Here is a 26,862-nt window from a genome sequence, read left to right as displayed (position 1 = left end):
ATGTCAACTACGAGTGATGAATGTTGACAGGAAGACCTAGTTTAAAATTTTGCTTCAGACACTTACTATCTATGTGACCCTGGGAAAGTCACCTAATCTCTCTGAATCTTAGTTTCTTCATTTGTTAAACGGGGATAATGGTACCTATCTCACAGGGTGGTTGTAAGAATCACATGTGATAACAAGTACTTCATAAACATTAAAGCTCTATGTTATAATTATGTGACATTATTATTATAAGAGACACTCAACAAATGTTTACTGAATGAATCCATACATGCATACATGCACGCAAAAAATTTAAATAAGATCAACAGCATAAGATTTGAAAGCAGGGGCATATTCAAAATCACTGTTAGGTCTAATGAAGGCTTGATCACCCAATGTGAACATTAAAAACTGACAGATGAAGATAATTTAATTGCCAAGTCTGTGCTTTCCACATCCCTTGCATGTCTTCCCTTCTCTCTACTAACACTAGCAGCATTCCTGGCCTTCAATTCTGGTCCAGACAATTGCAATAACCCCCAATTGGTCTCTCTTGCCTCAACCTCTCCCGTCTTGAAGATCTAAATGCAATGAAATGAAATGAACCAGGAAAACAATTTCTACACTAACAACATTTCAAAGAAATACAACTTTAAAAAACTTTAGGACTCTATTCACTGCAAGAATGAACCACGATTCCAGAGGACATAAGCATGCTACCCACCTCCCAAAAGAGAAATAATGACCAATATGGGAATCTGTTTTGCTGGACCATGCATATTTCTCACAAGGCCTTGCTTTCTTTCTTTTTAAATGAAGAGTAGGGAAAAGAAGGTAGGCTAAAGGGTTACAGCAATCCCTTACAAAAAAAAAGAAAGAAAATGAAAAAGAGGGTCATTGGAGACTTTTTAATGCACAGATGAGAAAAAAGAGCAGGGTAGAAAGCATCATAAACAAGCAGGGCAACTTTGAAAGTTACATGTTGAATTGATAATATATTAAAAGAGATTCAGTTGCACATTCAATTATCTTCTGTGCTACTACATGCATGAAAATGTCCATTTCATTTGGTGTTTGTTAAGTTCAAAATAAAACAAAAAAAAATTTACGTCTCTCCCCTTTCCAATCTATCCTCCACACAATGCCAAGTGAACCAACAGCACAGGCTGACCACATTACTCCCCCAGTTTACAAAAAACACCCAAACAATTCTAGTGGTTACTATTGCTTCTAGTATCAAGTACAAACTCCTGTTTGGCAGTTCAAGCTGTTTACAATGTTGCTCCACCTAATCTTGTAGCATTATTATACATTATTCCCCTTTATGCACTGTACACATGACACTCCATCTCCCATCTCTGTCTTGGTTCAGTGTTTCTCCATGCTTGAAATGCAGTACTTAATCTCTATCTCCTGGAATCTTTGGTTTCTATCAAAGTTCAGTTCAACTGCCATTTTCAATATGACCCAGTCCCTCCTCTTTCCCACCAGTGCCCCGCCCTTCATTATCTTGTTTTTATTCTACATATTCTTACATATTTACATGTTGTCTAATATAAAGAAATGTAAGCTTTCTAAAAACTATGCTGAATCCACTTCCAATTTATGGTTACATAATCTCAAAACAGACCTCACTTTATTAAAGGCAATCCTAATTGGCTCACTATCCCACTCAACACAGAAGCTTTTCCAAACCTTTTCATCTCTCCTCAAGCCCCCTTGGCTCACCAGCCCTCCACCCTCTCAGCTGAAAACCTTGCTTCATATTTCACTGAAAAAACTGGGGCTATTTATCAAGAGCTCCCTCTCCTACTCTCTTCATTTCACATCACTAAGATGCCTTCTACTACCTTCTCTTCCTTCACCCCAGCGTCACACAACAAGCTGGCCTTTCTCTTTGCCAAGGCAAACCTCTACATGCACAAATGACTGCATTCCTTCTTGTCTTCTCCAGCAGACAGCCTCCTCTATCACTCCCAAGCTCTCATTTATCTTCAGCCTCTCCCCAGGCCAACTGGATGCTTCTCTACTAACTATAAACACATCATGTTCCCCCCATCCTCAAAAAAAAAAGAACCAAAAAAAGAACCCCAAAAAACTCTTACTTAATCTTTCTGTACCTGATAACTCTCATACTTCAGCTATCTCTCCTCCCTTTTGTGTGTGGCTAAACTCATTGAAAAGATGGGTCTACAATAGATCCCTCCACTTCCTTTCCTTTCATTCTCTTTTTAACTCTCTGAAGTCTGGCATTCAACTGAAAATGCTTTCTCCAGAGTGATCTCTTAATTACCAAATCTAGTGTCCCTGTCTCAATCCTCATCCTTCTGAACCTTTTTGCATCCTGACACTGTCTCTAAGATTTCATGACACAGCTCTCTCTTGATTCTCCTACCTGGTGGATTGCCCCTTCTTCAGTCTCCCTTGCTGGATCTTCATCCAGATCATACTCTGAGTGTCCCCCAAGGCTCTAGGCCCTCTTCTCTATTTCACTTCATGATCTAAGCTCCCATGGATTCAATTATAAACTATAAAAAGATTCTCAAATTTATTTATCTAGCTCTCACATCTATGCTTATTGACATGCTTACAGATACACGGATAACTGTTTATTGAACACATCAAACTTAATGTCTTGTAAACATCTTAAGCTCAACATATCCAAAACTGAACACATTTTTATCTCTAAACTTTCTCTTCTTCTTTACTTTCTAATATTTTCCAAGGTACCATTATCCAGTCACCAGGCTTGCAACCTTGCAACCCAAGCATCATCCTGGATTCCTCTCTCACACATATCCAACTCATTGCACAGTTCTGTTTCTACCTTCATAACATCACTTACATAGGCTCCTGTTCTCCTACACTACCACCACCCTGGTTCATGTCCTCATTACTTCATACACCTACTACTGCAATACCCTGCTTGATTGCTCTCACTTCGTCAAGTCTTTCCCCACTCCAAATCTACCCTCCAGTCAAAGTGACTTTCCTAAAACAAAAGTCTGACCACATCAACATCCCCTTTAATCAACTCCAGTGGCTTCCTATCACCCCTAGAATCAAATATAAAATCCTTTTGGCTTAGAAAGCCCTCCATAACCTGGCCCCTTCTTGTCTTTCCATTCTTTTTATACCTTACTACCCCCCACCCCCCACACACATATACTCTGAGATCCAATGACACTGACCTGCTTGCTGGGTTTTTTCTCCCTCCTGAAACTGACACTCCATTTCTGGACTTCAAGTTAGCAGCTAAAGTACCATCTTCTAAATAAATAAATAAATAAATAAATAAATAAGTGTGTGCCTGGCACACAGCAGGTGCCTAATAAATACTAGTTGATAGACTAAGACTTTCATTTTTGTCTTTTCTTCCTCAACACCTAGCACAATGGCTGGAACATGACTGGTCCTTAATAAATACTTGCTGATTGACTGATTTACTGTAACTCAAAAATTAGTGTTTTGGAAGACAAACCTTTTTTATATTGAGTTATATGAATACTATTATAATCATTCCATTAATGGTAAAAATAAAGCAATAAATTTTATGCATTATTTCATATCTCTTCCAAGGTACATGAACTTTAAAAAAATTTACATAACTTTATTTCAATATAATTAATTTTCTGACTTAAGCAGTAAGTGGTACAGGGGATAAGAGCATTGTACTTGAAGTCAGGAAATCCCGAATTCAAGTGTGACCCTGGACAAATCACTTAACTTCTTTCTGGCTCAGTTTCCTCAACTGTAAATTTAGGACAATAAATGTGCCTATCTCAGTGGGTTGTTCTGAAGATCAAATGTGAAAAAATTTGTAAGGCACTTAGCACTAGGTGCCTAGCATATAGCTGGATCTTAATAAATGATTGTTCTCCCCACTCCCCAAAATGCTTGTTTGTCTCTTTGTTGTCACATATATTTATTTCATGCATTTAAAAACATTTTGAGAAGAGGTCTGTAGGCTTTATTAGACGACCAAAGGAGTCCAGTGAGCAGTCCCTATCAGTTCACTATTAAGTTTAATTTTTAAAAAGTTAACTAGCTAGGAATTATTATAAAGGTCATTTCTACCAAAATTAATTTGCTATTTACAATCACCCAAATCAAAGAAGGCCTTTTTGAAAGTCACTTCCTTTGAATGTTTGATGCCCTGTGCTTCTGATTTCCCTATTTAGTTTAAAGAGAGACTTAGTGAGACTGTATGAACCTAAAATTAATAGTTTCCAAAGTATGCCATTTTTTCAAGAAGCTACAGACTAATATAAACCTATATATGCAGTATACACTAGATGCTTCAAGATTACAGCAGTCCAAATAATTTCTTCCTAACACTACTCTTCTTCACAACTACTTCTAATGAACTTTATGTGGAAATAGAAATCACTTCACGCTTTATTCATGTTTGCCTACACAACACAAAATATTTTAAAAGGAGAAATCAAAACTAGATTACTAGAAGTCGAGAGAAGTAGAAATGCCAAAGCAACGGACAATGTTTCTTTACAAATGAAGATAATCCAAAGCAAAGACATCCTTAAAGAGTGCTCCAATACCAATGGGCTGATGGAAAGAATGATAGCATAAAGGTTTAAAAAAAAAAAAAGGAATGGAGAAAAGACAAGGGTGAAAAATTGGGAGGGGGAAGGAAGAGCGAAGATTAAATTGTGGATGAGACGAAGAATAATAACTGGAAAAAACTACAAGGTCATGGGGAACTGCAGGGTCACAGAAGGGGGGTGCGCTAGGGGAACTGCGAGGTGAAGCATACGGAGCAACACGAAGAAGCCACGGAAAAATGCTGGGCTCGGGTGGGTGCTCCTGGGCGACAGAATTGTTAGAAGAGATTATTAAATGGGCGACTGGGAGGAGAGGTTACAACTGGAGCGGAGAAGAGGAGGTGAGAGAAGCCGGCAGGCAGCCCAGGACCGCCGTGGTCACCAAAACACTCTCCCCGTTTCGCGACACGAACACGGGCCTCCGGAGGTTCTCCCTCGAGACGAGACCCACGAACCCACCCGAGAAAGAGGACGAGCGCCGCTCTCACCTCCGCCCTCAGCCCGCCTTCCCGCCCCCTCCCAGCCTGGCCTGGGGGTGGGGGGGCGCAAGGGCGGCCAGGGCAGGGGGAGGGCCCGAGCCCCGAATCCCAGCCCGGCCGCCCTAGCCCCGCGATGCACGGCGTGCTTACCCAGCCTCGCCCGTCCGCCTGCCTGCCCAAGAGGTGGCGGCGGCGGCGGCGCCTCCTTCTCTTCCTTCAGCAGCCGGCGGCGGGTCTCCTCACCCCTCGGAGCCGAGGATTGCCATCTCCCAGAGGCAGCCGCCCCGGCGTCGGCCCCCGAGCGGTGCAGGCCGCCTGCAGCCGCGCGGACCCACGAGCAGGGGAGACCGCAGACTCCCGGGCCCCCTTCCCCCCCACCCCAACCCTCAGCCCCGAACCGCACGCCGCCTGGGTCCAACCCCACACCTCCTTCCGCGGGAGCGAGCTCCGACCGTCCCCTCGTCCGCGGCGTCGCGCCCCGAGCGCGCGCCCCCGCCCCCGTCACTGTGCCCGGGAGCACGCAGCACCGCCACATCCACTCCCCCCCGCCCCTCCACTATACTCGGGAGCGCGCTCAGAGGCTCGCCTCGCGCGCGCGCACGTGTTATGTCCGGGAGCGCGCACAGCGCCGCCACGGCCACCGCGGAGAAATCCGGCGTGACCCAGAAGCCGGCTCTCTGAGCATGCGCAGTAGCATCCACCAGGGCATGGCTCCGATTTAAAGCTTTAACTTGTCTGGGTCTTCACAGCAGTCGGGAAGGTGGGAGGAAGGGGGAAGAGGAGACGGTAGCGAGAGGTGAGAAGCCGACTGAACCTGAGAAGGGGCGGAGTTACTGCAGAGACTTGGGAAAGGGAGAAGAAGAAAGTCGTGGCTCTGACTTTCAAGTTTGTCAGCCAAAATGCTGGCTTGAGTTGGAGAAACCCGATGCACCCCTTAGCTGCAAAAAAGGAAAATGTTCTTGGACGGAAACGAGTGAGACATGTGACACAAGGCCCTGGGAGAAGGACTGTGTCTGAAACCTCTTCTGGTTCTTACCTTCCACCAGCAAAGCCCCAGGAGGCAGCGCAACCTGGGAGCCAAACAGGCCTAAGTAAATAGCATCTGGCTTCACTTGACAGCAACCTGCAACATTGACTTTAGAGGAATAGCTCCACAAGAGGCACTCGTTTTTCTCTTGCAAGTCGAAAAAAATGTACTTTTTGCAGATACTTGAGGAAGTTAAAACTGTTACACGATGAAAAAAAAACATTTCTCCCATAAAGCCTGCTATTACAAATGTTGTGTGTGATAATATCACAGGTTTGGGCTGCTTTAACAATAAAGGCTGCTTTAGTTCGATTCAAAGACTTGGAGATGAAAAGGAATTTAGGCGACCTAGGTAACCACACTTATTTTTGAAATAAGGGCACTGAGGCCCAAGGTTAAGGGACTTTGGGGGGGGGGTCACACAACTAACAGAAGTATCAATAGTGACCAAATCAAACAATAATTTTATGGTGACTACTACACTATGTTCTACACAGTGGAGCATGGGTCCAGGCTGCAGTCATGTAACAGAGATTTCTAGATAGCTCTGGTATGCATCTCTGGGAGAATGGAGTTCCTTTTTTGTGGAGAACAGAACACTGTTGGTATCCTTCAATGTATTTGCAGTCTAGGGACATGATTTTTGTTGGGCATCAGGATTGTTAGGGGACAGAGGGAGAAGAGGAAGATAAGGTACTTGAGAAGTATTACCACCCCATCCTAGAGGATAACAATAAGTTTAATATCAGCTAGTTTAGTTCTCCTTCTAACCCTATTACACAGAAGAAAATTGCAAACATGTTAGTATCTGTGATAAAAAATTTAAGAGTAAGGAGTCTCTGTGATCCTGAACAGAGATTAAAATCTCAACTCCCCTGGAAGGTGCTAGGAATCAAAGTATGTGTTAGGGTGCCAGCTCCCTTGCACATGCCTATAGCTCTGAGAGCTTCCTGTTTACCATTCAAGGTCTGAACCTTTTTGACTGGACACTCATGGGTTTCCCTGTCCCAGAAATCTTTCAGCCATTTTGGGGTTCATATCTCCTTGCATATACACATTTTCACATTGTCTTAGTTTTAGGGGACCACTCAAGCCCATTTAGGCATAGTTGCTATAATTATTATAATAACAATATTAGCTAATACATAGTGCTTAAGGTTCACAAAGTGTTTCACATATATTATCTCATTTGACCTTCACAATAACTCTGTGAGGTAGGTGCTGTAATTATTGTAGTTGGCATTTATATGGCACTTCAGTTTGTAAAGTATTTTATGTATATTATCTCTTTTGCTCTTTGTCACAACTCTATTTGTATCTTAATTGGTGTGTTGCTTATAAATATTTAATCGTGAGTCTAGTCATATACATATCATTATCCCCATTTTACAAACTAAGAAAATTAGGCTGAAACAGATTAAGTGACTGCCAGGGTCACATAGTTAATAAGTGTTGGTGTCAAGATTTGCACCCAAGTTTTCCTACTCCAACTCCAGTATGCTGTTGAATGCCTACATATCCAAGGTGATGTGAATCATGGGAGATTCTGTTTGAGTCAATCCATACTTCAATACCTCAGAGATCTACAATTTCATCAGTGTGTATATCCTCTGCTGTAAAGCGCCATACCTCTATAATTTAATAAATGCTATTTCAGAGTTGTCATGGCCAAAAATGCATCACTCTTTGGCCAACCAGATAATAGACCTCTCTAAAATTAGCTAAGCTGGTCCTCTGACAACTGCTATAGAGACCATCACAAGACCTATTCTTGAAACTTTTCCAGCTTCAAGTCTAACTTTAATCAATAGAATTATAAAATCCCAGAGTTGGAATAGACTTCAGAAGTCATTTGGTTCAACTTGTTACATTTGAAAATTAAAGTTAACTAAAAGACAAAGTTCCAGGCATCATCAATTTATTAGTTAGGCTAACAGTAAATAATAAATTGGGTCTATGGCCTCTGAGTAACCAAAGACCTTGAGTAAGGACTGATAGGGTCTTTTATAACAATTAGTAAGATGACAAGGCAAAATCTTGAGCAATATAAGTGTGTCTTCTGATTGGCTATTGATGACATAGTCAGAATTGAGATTATATTATTTGTTCCTCTCCTTTTGAAACCCCGTTGTTGTTATTCAGTTGTATGTGACTCTTTATGATCCCATTTGGGGTTTTCTTGGCAAGATACTGGAGTGGTTTGCCATTTCCTTCTCTAGATCATTTTACAAATAAGGAAGTTGGGGCAAACAGGATTAAGTGATGTCCAGGGTCACACAGGTAGTAAGTGCCTGAGGCCAGAATTGAACTCAGGAAGATGAGTCTTCCTGCTCCTGCCTACCTAGCTGCCCCCTTAACTAGAGCCAAGATATGTGATTTGAGTCACAAGAGAAAGGTTCTCCTGAAATGGGAGTTGCCACAGTAGTTTAAATTGATGAATTTTGACCTTTTGGGTTATTCAAGTTTCTTTGAAAAGTGAGTGATGGGTGGGGTTACAAAGGTAGGGGAAATTACAAGACAAAAACTTGATCAAGTTTCTCTGGGATGTGGTTATGATGAGGATAGGACCTGAACTCCTAAAAGGAAAAGACCATGTTGGGATCTGGACCCCAACAGGAAAAGCCCTAGACTTTCCTACATGTCCAAATCTCTGGCATTTGCCTGAACCTATAATCCTATCAACTTTAATTTTTTCAAGGACTGGAGCAGAGAGGAAACTTGCTTCAGGTTCTGAACTCCTTGAGAAAAGAGGGAGAATAACCTAGGGTGAGCAGACAACATAAGCAGGATCCAGACAGGATGATATCGATTGAAAAAACCCTGGTAATCAGCCTCTGAATGAAGACCTTCACCTTTAGGGAATCTAATACTCTTGGTTCATTCAACTACAGTCCCTGCCCTTTTTTCCTAATTTTTCCCTAAAAGGCAGGGAGGATGATCCAGGGGAATAGAGCTCAAGTTATTGAAGAGTTGGAAACAACTGAACAGCAACAACAAATCCATAGAAAATTTTCTTCATGTTGATTTGGAACTGGTATTTCTTCTATGACTTAGACATAAAAGGTAACATCATAAAAAATTAGAGGAGCAACAAAGAAATTATCTTTCAGAATTACAGACAGGCAAGGCCGCAAGCATTTAGTAACATATATCATGTGCTATGCACTGTTATTAACTGCTAGGTGATGGGGTTGGGATCTAGACCCCAGAAAGGAAAAACCCTGGACTTTCCAACTTGGCCAAATCTCTGGCATTCACCTGAGGCTCTAATCCCATCAACTGGCCTTTCATTGTGGCTACACTCAATCTCCCAATTCTGTTAACCTAGCCTGGCCTTCCTTTGTTTCACCTCCCTATGGCTCCCTGGCCATTTCCCACCCTTAATCCTAGCTAGGCTCCATTCTCCCTTGGCCAGGAGGTCCAGGTCCCAGGAGTTCTGTTCACCCCAGTTTACTGGTCACTCCTAGGTCCCTCCCACAGTCTTTCTGTATATAAGGCCTACCTTGTCTCCATTAAGATGCTCAGATTCCTAAAATCTAGCCACTGCTTAGATTCTAGTAATCTAGCCAATAGCTCACTAATATTCAGATTCCTTAAGAATCTGCCCAGTATGATGGATTGTTCTAACAAACCTTTCTTTGGCTGAAAGAAGGCTTGGGTTGAATTCTTTCGGACAGGACCCATATGTTCTGATTTTGGGGTCCCAGCATTCCTAAGCCCCTAAACCGCATCACTAGGGATACAGATATAAGCAAAAAGTCAGTCCCTACTCTCAAGGAGCTTACATTCTGATGGGGGAAGCCAAATACAAAAGAGAAATGAAAAATGGAGCACTGGCCTCGGAGTCAGGAGGACCTGAGTTCAAATTTGGCCTCAGACACTAGCTAACTGTGTGACCTTAGGCAAGTTGCTTAACCCTGATTGCCAAAAAAAGAAAAAAAAAAAGAAAAATGGAGGACAGAGGTACCTATGTGGGAAGCATGATGTTGAAGTCCAGAAAGTCTGAATCAAAGCCAGAAGGAGGATGAAGTTTGGCTAGCCTGGTACCCTTACCAAAATGGAGGCCTCTGGAGGACCTCCCCATTAGGAGAAGAGGGTTGGCATGGCAGAGAGATAGATGTTCCAGGGTGTGAAGGTCATAGGAATTGAAGGAAATTCTATGGTGAGATCACAGTTAAGGCATGCTGGAAAAGTCTAGAAAGTCAGAAGCAGAGCCAAGAGGGAAATTCATAGGGAAATAATTTATGACCCAATGAGGGATAGAGAGGATCACAGAAAATAAAATGGATACATATAATTATATCAAGTTGAAAATGTTTTGTACAAACAAATGAATGCAGCAAAAATTAGAAGGGCGGCCGGTAACCGGGGGGAAAATCTTTGCATTGAGTTTCCTTGATAATTGATGAATTGATTCAAATTTATAAGAATAAGAGCTACTCTCCAATTGATAAATGGCCAATGTATATGAACAGGCAGTTTTCTAAGGGAAAAATCCAGGCTGCCAAGAGCCATATGAAAAATCCTCTGAATCATTAATAATTAGAGAAATATAAATGAAAGCAACTTTGAGGTTCTACCTTATATTCATCACATTGGCAAAAATGAAAAGAGAGGGAAATGACAGCTATTGGAGGGGCTGCAGGTAAACAGGAACATTATCACATTGTTGTTGGAGCTGAAAATTAGTCCAGGCATTCTTGAGAGCAATTCTGAACTATGCCCAAAAAGTTACTAAACTATCTATTCTTTGACTCAGCAATACTATTACTAGACCCATGTCCCAAAGAGATTTTTAAAAAAAGAGGAAAAGGATCCATATGGATAAAATATTTATAGAAATTCTTTTTCTGGTGACAAAGAACTAGAAACCAAGAGGGTGCTCAGTAGTTGTGGATAGCTAAGCAAATTATGGTATATGAATGTAATATAGAATACTATTTGGCTATAATTATGAAATGATGAAAGGGACCGTTTCAGAGAACATTGGAAAGACTTGTATGAACTGATTCAGAGTAAAGTGAAGAGAACCAGGAAAACAATTTATACAGTAACAACAATATTATAAAAGAAAAAAAACTTTTGGTCAACAAAATGGTCAACCATCATTCCAGAGGATGGGTGACGAAGCATACTGTCCACTTCTAGACAGTGATGGACTTAGAGAGGATATTGCCAATGCAGGAATTTATTGTGCTTAGTTTTGCATATTTGTAACAAAGTTTTATTTTTCTTTATTTTTTTTCCCAAATGGTAGAGAAAGGAGGCATAGAAGGGAGAGAAAATAGATTTTTGCTAAATAAATAAATAAAATTTTAAAAGTCTGTCTATCTAATGATGTGTTATAGAATTCTGGATTTAGAACTTGAAGGGATAGACATTAAAGGCCATTTAGTTCAATCCTCTCATTTTGCAGATGAAAAAACTGAGGCCCAGAAGGGGAATGTGACTTGCCCATTGTCACAAAGGTAATAGGCAACAGAGACAGGATTGGGACAATTTATCTGACTATAAATCCAGTACTTTTGCCCCTTCCAGCTCTAACTCTTTGATCCTATGATCCACAATAGCAGGCTGCCTCTCATTGGCCCTAGTTTTGATTTCTAGGGCCAAAGTGGACAAGGTAAAATCCCTCTTTTGCATGACCATCATTCAAATACTTTTAAAAAAGCTGTCATGTCCTTGGTTTAATTCTTCTTTCCAGGCTAAACATCTGCAGTTTCTCCAAGCAATCATTCTGTGGCATGATCTCAGTTCTCCTTACCATCCTGGCCACCTTACTTTGAGCACACTTTAGTTTCCAGTGTCCTTTTGAAAATGCAGAGGCCAGAACTTAACACAATACTCCAGATAGATGCTGACCAGAGCATTGTACTATAGGACTTACCATCTCCTTTACCCTGAAGTCTAAGTTTCTGTTAATGAAGCCTGGGATCACATTAGCTGTTTTGGATGGCGCACCACACTGGTGACTCACAATGCAGTACATTTATACTCCTAGTTTCTTTTCCCTTATTCTGGCCACATTTGCCCTATTCTTTAGTTTTGCCACTGAATTTTTTTAACACAGGTATACAAATTTACATTTATTTTAGTTCAGTTTGACCTTATTATAGTGAACACTATCTTTACAGACATTAAAATATTTTTGGATTCCCTTTCTTTTCATCCAATATGTTAACTATCCTTTATAGCCTTGTCTTATCTGAAAACTTGATAGGTATGCTACTATGTCAACCGCACCCACCACCAACAACTACCTTAAGGAGGTCTAGTGGCTCCCTATTATATCCAGCTCTTTGTATGGCATTTAAAGCTCTTCACAAGCCAGCCCTTTCCTACCTTTCCAATCTTCTTGCATTCTACTCCACATATGCTACAATTCAGCCATACTGGCATTCCTTACATATGACATTACATCTCACATCTGTGTGCCTTTGCACTGGCTGTTCCTCATGCATGGAATGCTCTCCCTCCCAACCTCCAACTCTTAAAATCCCAGATTTCCTTAAGATTAAATTCAAGTTCTCCCCACTCCAGTTGCTACTGTTATCCCCTCTAAGGTTCCTTCCACTTACTCTGAATTTATATACTTGTAACATAATAATATGTTATCATATTATTATGACAATAAAATATCACTATATATTACTATTACTATACTAATATTATATGCTACTAAAATTAATATTGCTATAGTAATATAATATTGCATTTACATAGTCTTTTAAGGTTTGCAAAGTGCTTTACAAATATTATCTCATTTTACATTCACAACACCCCTGGTAGGTAAGTGCTATTATTTTCCCTATTTTCCAGATGAGGTGATTGAAGCAGAGAGAAGTTAAATGACTTGCCCAGAGTCATACCAGTAAGTATCTGAGGCTTGATTTGAACTCAAATCTTCCTGAATCCAGGTCCAATGCTTTATACATTGAGACACCTAGCTGCCTATAATGTATATCAATCCATAAATAAACATTTATTAAATTCCTACTATGTGTCTGGCACTGTGCTAATTATTAGGGATACAAAAAGAGGCAAAAGACAGTCCCTACCCTCAAGGTGCTTACAACCTAATGAGAAAGACAATATGCAAGCAAATAAATATAAAACAAGATATATGCAGGATAAATAAGAGTTAATTAACAGAGGGAAGGCACTGGAATTAAGAGGAATTGGAAAAGTATTCCAGCAGGAGAGATTTTAGTTGGAACTTAAAGGAAGCCTACCAGACCTAGATAAATCTAAAAACAATGATAAAAAGAAAGAAGTTAGTGTTGTGTAAGGATTTTAGAAAAATTAAATATTATAGACTTCTGGCATTTATTGAAAGGAAATTGAAAGCACTCATATTCCTTCTCTATGTACAGTACCTTTACAAAAATTAATTGCCTTAGGACATAAAAACCCACAAACAAATGCAGAAAAGCAGAGATATACAAATCCTTTACTAACCACAATGCAATAACATATATTAAATAAAGGGCTTCTAAAAAGCATCAAAAATCAACTGGATAATAAATACTTAATCCTAAAGAGTTAGTGAGTCAAATAACAAATCATAGAAATGAGAGATAACTTCATTACACACGTTGCAACAATAAGACAATACACCAAAAATTTAAGAATGCAGCCAAAACATTCCTTAGGGAAAATATATATATATCTTTAAATAATCTTATTGACAAAAAAGAGAAGGAACAGATCAGTGAATTTGGAAGCAGCTAAAAAGATTAGAAAATCAACAAATTAAAAAACTCCCATTTGAAATCCCCCTATTATAATGTGAACTGCTTGAGTGCAGAGACTGTGTTACTTTTCTATTTGTATCTCCAGTACTTGGCACAATGCTTGGCACATAGTAAATGCTTTTCATTCATTTGTTCTAACCATTTTTGTGGTTGTTATTCAATCAGTTATGTCTGACTCTTTGTGACCCCATTTGAAGCTTTCTTGGAAAAGATACTGGAGTGGTTTATTATTTCCTTCTCCAGTTCATTTTACAAATGAGGAACGGAGGCAAACAGGGTTAAGTGATTTGTCCAGAATCACACACCTAGTAAGTGCCTGAGACCAGTTATGAACTCAGAAAGATGACTCTTCCTGACTTCAGGCCCAGCAATCCACTGTGCCACCTAGCTCCCCTTCTGTTGTTCACCCTTCAATTTTAGAGGAGGACCAATGACTTGCCAGTGAATTGGATTTAAGTGAGGCAGAGTTGCAGAGTCATTAGCCTCACTCTCTCTTTCAGAATCATTGAAGACCAGCAGCAAGACAAAAGTCAGGACCCCTGGCAATGGCCTGGGATGCAGTGGATGACTTTGGCATCTTTGGTTACCTTCAACATGGTTTAGCCCATCTGCTGAGATGGTTTTACTGGGGCATGGCTGCAGCACATGCTACAGCTTCCTGGAGCCACTGGTGAAAGTTGGGTCACTGGTTGGACACCAAAGCGCCTCTGAAAAGATCTCAGTAAGCCTTCACATCAGAGGTGCTATACCTCCCTGAAAACGTCACATACCCCAGCTCTGGTTTGCTAGCCATGTGGAAAAGAGGTATACTTTTTATTGACTGTGGAAGCCATAACTGAGGGCCCTTCAAAAGGCCAAAATGAATTTCTTTCTCTTCCTATTTTCTGTCCTCAAGATAGCCAGTCTGAGAATTAAAAGGAATGTAGGAAATTCTTTTTTTATCATGTCCTGGATGGTGGGCAAACAAAGATTTTGAGAGGAGATCCAGAATGAAGTTTAAAAGATCAAAAGAGATCAAAATGGAGAAAATATCATTTCTTTTCCTTTCCTGTTCTTGGCTGAAAGTTCTAGATCTATGATTCTATAGCCCCCAATCAAATTATGCACTTTTTTTCCCTTTTTTTTTTTTTGTTAGGCAATGGATGTTGAAGTGACTTGCCTTGGGTTACACAGCTAATAAGTGCCAAATGTCTGAGGCTGGATTTGAAGTCAGGTCCTCCTGAATCCAAGGCCGGAACTCTATCCATGGCACCACCTACCTGCCCCTGATTGTTCATTTCTTGAAGAAGCTACTTCTTCTCTTTCTTTTTCATAACCCCTTAGTGCTGGGTACAACATTTGGTACCTGATGGGTTGAGGATTTATAGTATAATGAAAAGAGCTAGATTTAGAGTTACAGTATCATAGATTTTGATCTAGAAGGGATCTTGGAGGATCTAATCTAATCTCAAACCCAAGTCCTCTAACCTAGGCTTGAATCTTGGCTCCTACTTATTACCCATAATACCTTGGGTAGGTTACTTGACCCCTCTGGGCCTCAGTAAAAGAGGCGTTGGGTTAGATACCCTCTGAGATTCCTTTCAGCTCTGAATCTATGGTCCTCTGTTTGATCTTACATGGGATGGGAAGAAGACTCTGGCACCCTCTCTGGATGAGGGTTATTTCCTTTGGGAGGGAAAAGCAGTTGTAAATATGACAAGGGGTCTAGAGAAAAGCAGTCACTTGGAGTAGCGTAAGCCTGGATTCCTGATGAGAGGATGCACCAGTCCCTGAGAGGATTAGTGAAAATGATGCAAGGATGATGAAACTTGGTTGTCTACTTGAATGTGTCCAGAAAGGGACAATGAAAAAGGAGAATTCATTTAGCACTTGGTGGCAGGACATAAGCTGCCCAAAGGTTCTTAAATATAAAATAACCACTCCAATGCTATTACAATATTTACTTTTTTAAAAATTGCCTTTTTGAAGGTTTCTTAGCAAATCTAATCTCTTCTTCCCTTTCTTTCTCCCTTCTTTCTTCCCTTCCTTCCTTATCCTACCATTTGATCCTATCTGTGAATGTGGGCATTAGGAAATGGTGCAACCTCAAATCCATCTCTGTCTTCTCATCCTACGAAATTTTTGCCCACATCGTAAATCTGGTGTAGAGAATTTATTTAGCATGTGGGCAGCTGTTCTCTGAGTCTTTTAATATTTCATCAATTCAAAATGCCTTGATCTATGACCATTTGACTTCTTTTTCTGATTATATGGATCCTTGATGATGAATTTTACATCTTTTCTTGAGTGCATGTTGTTATTGGTAATACAATGCAGTCTACTCTTGCCTACTGTGCATCTTTCTATCACCTCTTGGGTCGTGTGCAATTTTATTTTTGTGAGATGGCATCCATGATCCATGGACATATAGCATCACTAAAAGTATACTAATTTTTTAAAAGATGACATTTACAGTAGCTTTTGTAGTAATCCATGCAAAATATTAAGTGTAGAAGTGGGGTTTGAATGATCTAGTGTGAAAAATAGAGACGTTTAAGAAGTTGTCTTATTTAAGGAACTTGTAAGTAGCTGGAGGGTAAACTGGTAGAATTCTAAACCTGTAATAGTGTTATGGAAAGAGAACTAGCCTGAAAATCTGGAAGCCTGGGCAGTAAGTGCCAGCTCTTTCATGAACTAACTATGTGACTTTAGTATCTTACTTAAACCTCTCTGGAACTCATTCCCCCCTATTTAACCTGAGAAAGTTGTCCTAAATGATTTCAAAGGCCCCTTAACTCTAAAACTCTATGATTGCAAGATCAGATCTGATATCCTTTTTTCCCCCTATGGGACATGCAACTCTTTTATTTAAAAACTTAATAGATGGGGGTGAAGGTATGAGGTGGGGAGAAATAATAAACAAACAATAGACATGTTAATTTTGCCGGCTAGGAAAATACATCAAACAAAAACTGTAGTGTTTTTGTAAGCAGAAAAATACAATTAATGTTTTTTCACTCCCTTCTTTCATATCCTATGCTATTACATCCTATTCTGACCTGTAAACAAAAATGTTAATGCGCTATAGGAGCTCACCACTTAAAGCAATTCTTGTACAAAGGGGAAAATTTATTTGAAATGTGAATAATTATATCCTATTTTCCTACTTTTACATGCTGATATTAATTAATTTTCTTAAAACTGGAGAACAATTATACTTATCTCAAAATATTAATAAAATATTATATGGAGAATAGTTTTTCCTTATGTAGGTTAAATTCCATCATATAGTAGATTTTAAAATATGGTAAATGCTTAAATTTTTTTTGTTTCATCAAATTTCACATTATTTTAAAACAAATTGTAAAACAGTCTCAAAAGCTACTACTTTTTATCAAAATTGTGTAACCACTTTTAGAATTGATAAGGATCATTTAAAGTAATAATTATAAATATGTATATATTCATATCTTATAAAGACATTTTGAAGAGCCAGAAAATAAGATAAAAGGAAGAAAAAGCATAATCAGACATTTCATCTAGTGATTATTTTGAAAAATCCTATAATAGAACAATGGTCTCACTCCATTCCTTCCTCATGTTATGGCTATAGGGGAGTGGAGAAGAAAGGAAATGCTAAGTTCAGCTGTGGATTAAAAGATTCAAAGATGGAAGTGGCCTAATTTTTGGCCACCAAAAATTTAAGCACAAGGAAATACAGGGGAGTTGAAGATCATAGATGGACAGAGAAGTGCTTCATGCAAAGACAGTTGTGTTCATTGTCTGGCCTGTCCTAAAACTACACCCCACCGTTCCACTAAATTCTATTTGGCATTTTACCAACTAGCCCCTTTCTAGGTATCCAGTTTTCTTACACTTTATTTCTTTCTACATATCAACAGTATAGTTACACTGGCCTTACTATTAATCCCATATGAAACTCCATTTCCTGACTCTGCACTAAGCTCTCTATTCTCATCTGGCTTCCCTGGCTTCTTTCCCAATTCCCTCTCTCCTTCCCACCCCAAACCACACTTCCCTTCTAAGACTGCCTTCTATTTACACAATATATATCTTCTATGTGCAATTTTTTTAGCATACTGTCTCCCTCAATAGAATGTGAGCTCCTTGAGGAGAGAGATCATATTTTTACTTTTCTTTCTTTCTTTCTTTCTTCCTTCCTTCCTTCCTTCTTTCTTTCTTTCTTTCTTTCTTTCTTTCTTTCTTTCTTTCTTTCTTTCTTTCTTTCTTTCTTTCTTTATTCCTTCCTTCCTTCCTTCCTTCCTTCCTTCCTTCCTTCCTTCCTTTCTTTCTTTCTTTCTTTCTTTCTTTCTTTCTTTCTTTCTTTCTTTCTTTCTTTCTTTCTTTCTTTCTTTCTTTCTTTCTTTCTTTTTTGTATCCCCAGTGCATGCTTATTGACTTGCTGACTGACTAGAACTTCTGGGTTCACAGTATATCACAGTTAAATATTGTCTGAGTCTGGGAGAAGAAGGTGGTGGTCAATATTGTTAAATACTTCAGAGAAGTCCAGAAAAGACCTTTACTATAGTACCACTTCTATATCTCATTCAATAATTCTTCTTTATCTTCCTGACCATAAAATATTGCCTAAAGCTCAAGTCTCAGTTTACTAATCATTTCTCTTAACACTTACATTTTGAAATGTCATCCACTTTCATGATTTTGACTATTACCACTATGCAGACTCTTCAGTTTCTATTTCCAGCCCTGTAGTTCTATGTCTGACTACCTGATGCAGTTTTCCAGTTGGATGTCTAACCACTGATTTGTTAGGACAAGGAAAAGATTTCTAGAAAGATGGCTGCATCAAACATTATACCTAAATCATTTTAGCTTCAGTACCTCAAAAGCGTAAGAAATGTAACAAAGGAAGTAAAAGTACAACAATAAAAAGAAGATACAGAAAAGAAATTCTTACAAGGTAATTACCACAAGGGGAAAAATCCAACAACAGCTGAGTATCTGATCTACTCTGTGCTCTGGATTTCCCACTTCCTGTTCCCCACTCCCTACTTTAGGTTCCATATCTTAAAAGCTACAGGCATAGAAGATGCTGTCATTATCGGTGGTGGTAGAGAATTCTACTGAAAATCTTTACCGGTTACACCACAGTCTATCTTTGTTATTGGCTCCCTAGTTTGCTCTGTGCCTCATATGACCCTCTAATCACTTCTAACTTTAGGCTTCAGGCTTTGTATGCAGCTACAAGCAGAAAAACAGCTTCTGGGGCTATTAGCAGATTGGAGGACTTCCATTAAATAGGCTTTCAGTAGCCACCTCAGCATCTACTGCTGCCTTGCTGAGGCGCCTCTCACTAGTGATTCAATAAAACTGCTCGCGCTCTCTCTCTCTCTCTCTCTCTCTCTCTCTCTCTCTCTCTCTCTCTCTCTCTCTCTCTCTCTCTCTCTCTCTCTCTCTCTCTCTCTCTCTCTCTCTCTCAGATGGTAGAAGTTCATGGGCTCTTAGATCCAGAAAGAACCTTACAGGTTAATCCACTGCTGCCATTTTAAAGATTAAGAAATTGAGGCTTAGAGAGGTTAAGTGACTTGTTCAAAGTCAGAAAAGTTAGTAAACTGAAGAGCCAAGATCCAAGCTTAGCTTCTCTGTTTCCAAATCTAGAACATTTTCCTCTCCATCATGCTGTGCCAGGTGCTGGGAAGCCAAATATATAAAATAACAGTCGTTGCTCTGGAGGAACAAAGAATCTCATGGAACAGGAAAGCACTTCATTAACTTGGCATGAACTGATAATGCCTTGGCACAGCAGGAGAGATCTGTTCACTCATCCCCAACCAGAATATGATGGATTTTATGACATTTTCTTTGGAGGAGGCAGAGAATACCCCAAAGACTAGGTGGTACAGTGGATAGAGTGCTAGACTTAGAGACAGGAAATCAGGAAGACCTGTGTTTAAATCTTACCTTAGATAGTTACCAGTTGTGTGACTGTGGGCAAGTCACTTAATCTCTCTCGACCTCATTTTCCTCAATTGTAAAATGGGGGATAATAATAGCACTTACCCTTCAAGGTTGTTGTGAAGTTCAAATGAGATGATATTTGTAAAGCACTTAGTACAGTCCCTGATACATTATAAATGATATACAAATGCTTACTCCCTTCCCCTTTCCTTCCCTTCTTCCTAGTTCATATTGTCCTAGTTTTCATTCCCTTCCCATTTCCTTCTATTTTTCCTATTTCATGTTGCCCTACTTTTCTTCTTCCCATCACTCTGACAATATCTTGCTAGGATGGGAAGTGAAAAGTGGAAGAGGTGAAGACATTGTGCAAAGAGGAGACAGGATAGCTGACCAGTATAAAAGTAGAGTTTGGAAAAAAAGACTGACAAATTCCCAGATTGAAGTTGATGGACCCCACCCATTTTGTGGGTCCAATAAATCCTAGATGTGTCACAGATTGAAACAGGAGAGAAAACCATGAGCTAGATGACCTCTCAGAACTCCTTTAAACCCCAAGAACCTATAAAATAACTTGTTTTAAAATTAAAGAGATCTTGTTTAGTAAGTTTGGTGTAAAGTTACCGGTTCACTGTTTGGAGAATATAAGTAACTTTATGAAGAAATTAGACATAGAGATAAGAACCAATTGCTTTAGGGACATATATGTTGATAAAATGCAAAAGATATAAGACAACATCATGCTTTATAGGGAACCGAAGATAAAGATTAAAAGATTAAGACTCTAGGGCTAGAGGGGTGTGTGTGTGTGTGTGTGTGTGTGTGTGTGTGTGTGTATGGGGCAGGGGAAAGGGAGGCTGGAGATAGTAAAAAAAATGTAAAATGAGTAAGCAAAGAAAAATTCCTCATGCAATGAAGAAATACAATGGGGTTAAAGAATCCCAGGAGAAAACTCCAGAAGGTAACAAATCTGCAATAACTAAAACCCCAGAAAAGAGAATGAAATGACAAGAACTCCCATAATTATTAAAAGGCCTAATTAAAAGAGTGAAGGAGAAAATTAAAAGTTTAATTACAGCTTTTAATGAAAATCTTGAAAGGAGAATTGATGGCTTAGAATAAAGCTAGAAAACCTTAGCAAAATGATAGATGCCTTGGAAAAAGGAATGAAGGAAAAGGAAAATATTAGTACAAAGTCAAAAGCCAGTAAAATTCAAGGAATGTGTAACTACACGTATCTATTATCAAACAACTACTAGAAAATGGTATACATAAAAGATGCTTCCCAAAAGAACATGATGAAACAAAAATCCTGAACATTGTATTTTAAGAAATCATATAAGAAAACTCCTTGGAAGCATTGGAATGGAGGGCAAAATGTAGCTTGATAGAATTTATAAGACACCATCATGGACAAACCCTTGATTTAACTTAGCCAGAAATATAATTGTCAAGTTTCAGGGCTTAGAGATCAAAGAGAAAATACTGAAATTGGCTAAGAAAAAAGCCAGCTTCCATGCCAAGGAATTGTTATCGGAATGATACAAGATTACATATCAGCATATCCTGAAGAGCAAAAGAAAAATTATTTGTATCCAAGAATAATAGCCTTAAAATAATATATAGGAAAGTATATGTAGGAAAATGTGATAAAAGTTTGAGAGAATTGGTGACTTCCCATCATTCCTGTTGGGAAAACTAGAGCTGGGAAAATTTGCAAATTGCAAAACAAGTGGACAAAACAAACTTAAGTAAGGTAAAAATGTTAAATACTTGAAATAAATAATGAACCAGCACTTATCTTCTGAAAGGGGGAGAAAAGATGGTTTTTTTCTTTAGAGTCTTATCCTTTCTAAAGGTCATTGAGAGCAACAGGAGATCAACTCTGTGCTTGGGAAGAAAAAAAATCTCCTCTGCATAAAAAAAAAAAAAGATAAACCAAACCTCAACAAAACAAAACAAGAAAATCCTAGGGAAGGAAATGAGAAGTGGGAGTAAATTTATATTTTTTGCAATCAGTTTGACACATGAGAAGATCATTCAAACATGGAAGTGGGCATCTCACAAATAATTAATGGTAATCATAAGGAGCATATCTTTTTTTTTTAACATGATGTTATACTTTTACAAAAATTGAATATGTGGGGCAGCTAGGTATTGAAGTGGATAGAGCACTGGCCCTGTAGTTCAAATCTGGCCTCAACATTTAGACATTTACTAGCTGTGTGACTCTGGGCATATCACTTAACCCTAATTGCCTCCAAAAAATAAAAAGAAATTTTTTAATTGAATATATGCTAGGACAGAAAGGACTCATAACAAATTCAGACAGACAGAAATATCCTTTATAGATCATAAAACTTATAGAATTAAAGACAGTGATAGGAACTGAATCTGTGATTTCATTAGTATACCAAACTCCCAGATGAGGAAACTCCCTCTATCAATGCAAATTGGCACATTCTTTGCTATTTATAATGTCAAAGAGTTGCCTAGAACACTAAGAGATTAAATGACTTGCCCAGGGTCACACAGCCCGTATGTGTCAGAAATGGGCCTCGAATCTATATCTTCCTTGCTCTAAGACTAGTTCTTTATCCACTAGTGGAAAATATAATAGTATTCTAAACAATGGAAACTGTTTCTTCTGTCCTTGTTGCTTCATTTGAGTACTAGACCAGTACTAGGCTAAGATACCTGAGAGCTTTGAGAGATGTGGAGAACCAGGGAGAGGTCTGGAAATAGGGTCTCTGTAAGAATTTGTGAGCAGCTAAGCCCAGTGATTAGCAAAGCACTGATCAACCTGCTTGACTTAGATCAGTAGTGATTTGACACTGAGACATTGATTTCTGCAAACAAAAGAGTGGCTATCCCCCTCTTCTAAACCACCTTTAGAAGTGAACTTGGTGGAGCATTCACTTTAATTCGAACCCTCTCTGAGGATTAATATGTTATAGGGGAGATTGCACTTCTGTTCTTGCTATATCTTCTTAGGGAATCTTTTTAAAAAGCTTTATAAAAGCTTGTTCAGTCATTTTTCAGTCATGTCCAACTCTTCATGACCTCAATTGAGGTCATGGTAAAGATACTGAAGTCGTTTGCCATTTCCTTCTCCAGTTCATTTTACAGATGAGGAACTGAGACAAGCAGGGTTAAGTGACTTGCCCAAGGTCACACAGCTGGTAAGTATCTGAGGCCTGATCTGAACTCAGGAAGATGAACTTCCTGACTTTAGGCCCAACACTCTAATCCACTTCAGCACCAAGCTGGCCCTTGTAAAAGCTAATTGATGTTAATTTATTAAAGGATATTGGGATGCTAATCGCTAGAGGGTTTCAGTGATATAAAGGAAATATAAACTGTAACTGTTGATTGGTATTGGGGAGAATGCACAGGAATGGAGTCTTTAGCCAATAGTTTTAGAAGAACCCTGCAATCCATCCGTGGTACTCCTAGAACTATTTGCAGGTGATCTAGCTAGCTGCTCTCTGAGGGCCCACCTCATTATCAAGAGTGGGAGTTGGGATAAAAATACTCAGAGATGATAAGGACTACAAAAAGGAATGACAAATACTAGGAATTGATAGAAACACAGGAAGATTTATGAAACTATTCAGAGTAAACAACTGGAACCAGGATAATGTATATAATGACTACAGTAATATAAGTGAAAATACCAAAAGACAACTGAACTCAGCTGAAATACAGTGACCAATCAGAGTCCCTAAAAACGAGATGATGAAATACGTTTTCCTCCTCTTCTTAGAATGGAAGGGGAAGCAGACTATGACGAGTAGTATAGAGTGTTGCATGTACTGTCATGTAGTTGCTATGTTAGATCGTTTTGTTTAATTGTTTGGTATGTGTGTTGCTGTCGTTTGCACAGTCTCTGCACACCAAGAAAGGCAACTCTGAGCATCTTCCATAACCCCATTTCATATTTTTTAAACAAGGGAAAGTTCTATGGGGGTGCTTATGTGTGTGGGATGTATCAAAAAATTACTGTGGCATTAAAACAAACAGATCAATATAACTGAAAAAAGACAATGTTAATAAATACCTGAAAACTATTTGAAATCACTAAACATCAAAGAATTACACATTAAAATACTTCACACCTAGAAAGCTGGAAAGGTTGCTAAAAACAGAGAAACTTTTTGTTGGCAGAATTGTAGGAAGATAGAAATACAAATTTACGACTGGTGGAGCTGTGAATTGGTTCACCCTTTCTGAGGCAGCTATTTGGAATTATGAAAAGAAAAACACCACTAAATTGTTGGTATTCTTTAATCTAGAGATTTCTTTAGCAGGAATACATTTTAAGGAGGTGTTGATATCAAGAAAAAAACCTCTACGTACAAAAATATTAACAGTAGCATTATTTTTTTGAGCTAGCACTTTTATTAAATATTTATTTAACGGATCAACCTTCTCCTTTTCCCAAATTGGAGTTTCTTCTTGTTTCTGTACTGTGGGTAGTAACAAAAACAGTTGCTGACAAAGCCAAATGGAACAAACTTTCAATAGAGAACATGGTTAATAGTGTCTTCAACTTTATTTTTCTTTCTAAAGGCAACGTGTAAGATACAGATCACAACAATGGTTTAGACACAGGACACAAATTCAAGAGAGATCTGACAGATGACCAACCAGAGGAGGGAGTAGGATAGCTGCTTCACAGGTCCCATTGCCTCATCTTCTGGACTAAGTCCTGCAGAGAAGATTTTTCCTAATGTCAAGTAACAGTAAAAGAAATGTTGCCATGTCAAATTTTGAATGTTATGCACCAGAACTAGCAAGCAGGAAAGTTCCATCCATTTGGCATGGCTCAGGGCAGCAATTCCAGGAAGGACTGCCCTCCAGCAGCTTTAGATTGGCACCACCCCTAGTGCTCACATGCCTGACTGTCTTCAATATTTCATTTGGCACAGCAAATATCAGTAACCCTGCTGCTTATGATAGTGATATAACTCCTGCTAGTGGCCTCTACCACATTGCTCATTAGTTCCCCATAAAAATATTTCCTATTTAAATACCCAAATGGGTGCATTCCACACAATCTGCTTGGCCCATGCAACAGATTCAGCATGTTTCTTGATGCTGTCAGGACCACAGCCCAGATCCATTGTTCTAGGAGGTGTATCAGAGGCCAAGGTGACTTGACCAGTCTTGGTATTATCAAATTGTTTCACTTTGATGCAGTAAAGAGGCAAAGGGTTCTTCACACTACTCTTTTCAGCCTTGGCCTTCAGGTCTTTGACAATCTTGGAGAGCTGCAAGAACACTATGAAAGAAATCTACATGGAAGACTCAATATTTGGAGCAAAGAAGAGAAAGGGGTCAAAGGTGACCAAAGTTCTGAGCCTGGGTAACCTAAAGAAATAGTTAAGTCAGAAAGAGAAACTAACTTTGGAAGATACTGGATGAGTTCAGTTTTAGACCTGTTATAACAAGATTGTCTTTTTCATTTGTTGATACATTTTGTTGGGCACAAAAGATTCTTCCCAACAACTTTTTTTTTAAACAAAGTACATTTGTTGGATTCATCTTTATCTTTGCTGTATGACACTAGCATCAATGGCTGTTTTTGACTAGATTTTTGTTGCTTTTTCATGTTTACTTTATCTACATGATTATAGTCATTGTGCATATTGTTCTTTTGGCTATGTTATCTTCACCCTGTATCATTTCATGAGTCTCCCCATGTTTCTCTGAATTCCTCATATTCATCAGGAGTTCTTAAAACATAGTAAATACTTAATGCTCAATGATCGATTGAGTAGCATTAAAGTAACATTCCCTGACATTCTTATTCCATAATTTGCTTGTCCATTTCCTATTGGCATATATTTTGCTTTCAATTTTTTTGTTATCCAAAATAACATGACTGGCACTAAATTGCCTTTAGAAAATTGTGTAATTCTTTCAAATTATTCCTAAATTGCTTACCCTCCCCTATCCACCAGAGGCTTAAAAGCTGATATTCTCTTCTCTTTAAGACCAATATTCTCTTCTTGATACTATATGGCTATAATTCATGAAATATCACAATTTTTGAACCATCAAAATTAAAAATAACTCCAACTAGAATTGGCCAAATGGAAAAGCAGGTAAAAAGTTTAATGAAGAAAATAATTTTCTAAAAATTAGAATTGGGCAAGTGGAAGCTAATGACTCTATGAGATGTCAAGAAGCAATAAAACAAAATCAAAGGAATTAAAGAAATAGAAGAAAATGTGAAATAACTAATTAGAAAAACAACTGACCTGGAAAATAGATCAAGGAGAGATAATTTAAGAATTATTGGACTACCCAAAAGCCGTGACTGAAATAAAAAAGGGCCTAGATATCATCTTTTAAAAAATTATTAGGTAAAAGTGCTCTGATATCCTAGAACTAGAGGGTAAGACAGAAATTTTAAAAATCTACTAATACCTTTCTGAAAGAGATTGCAAAATGAAAACTTCCAGGAATATTACAGCCATATTCCAGAGCTCCAAGGTCAAGGAGAAAACAATGCAAGCAGCCAGAAAGAAACAATTAAAATATTGTGGAGCCACAGTCAGGATAATCCAAGATTTAGAAGTTTCTATGTTAAAAAATTGGAGGGCTTGTAATATGATATTCTGGAGAACAACGAAATTAGGATTACAACCAAAAATCACATAATCAAAAATTGAGTATAATTCTTCAGGTGAAAAATGAGTATTCCATGAAACAGAGAACTTTTAAACATTCCTGATGAAAAGACCAGAGCTGAGTACAAAATTTGATTTTCAAATACAAGACTTAAGAGAAGCATAAAAAGCTAAACAAAAAAGAGAAATCACAAGGAATTCAATAAGGTTAAACTGTTTACATTCCTGCATGGGAAGATAATGCTTGTAACTCCTAAGAACTTTCTTATTATTAGGGCAGTTATAAGGAGTAGATATAGAGAGGGCATGGGTGTGAGTTGAATATGATGGGTTGATATATTAAAAAATACAATTGAGGAATGAGAAAGAGGAATGCATTGGGAGAAGGGGGAAGGAAGACATAGAATGGGGTAAATTATCTCACCTGAAAGAGGCACAAAAGAATTTTTACAGTTAGAGGGGAAGAAAGGGGAGGTAGACAGGAACACTTGAACCATA

At 38.7% G+C, this 26,862-nt stretch overlaps 1 protein-coding gene across 1 annotated transcript in view; it reads right to left on the bottom strand.

The window, feature by feature from the left end:
* WWP1 (WW domain containing E3 ubiquitin protein ligase 1) overlaps positions 1 to 5,268 on the bottom strand; it is a 143,751-nt gene extending 138,483 nt beyond the window's left edge. Inside the window, 1 exon segment of the mRNA XM_078153653.1 lies at positions 5,180 to 5,268. The gene's annotated coding sequence lies outside the window, so the exon portion shown is untranslated.
* Between the last annotated feature and the right edge of the window lie 21,594 nt (positions 5,269 to 26,862).

The sequence above is a fragment of the Phascolarctos cinereus genome, unplaced genomic scaffold (assembly GCF_003287225.1).
Source record: "Phascolarctos cinereus isolate Bilbo 61053 unplaced genomic scaffold, phaCin_HiC Scaffold_4;HRSCAF=312, whole genome shotgun sequence".
NCBI classification, from domain to species: Eukaryota; Metazoa; Chordata; class Mammalia; order Diprotodontia; family Phascolarctidae; genus Phascolarctos; species Phascolarctos cinereus.
This window is presented reverse-complemented; position numbering and strand designations above follow the sequence as displayed.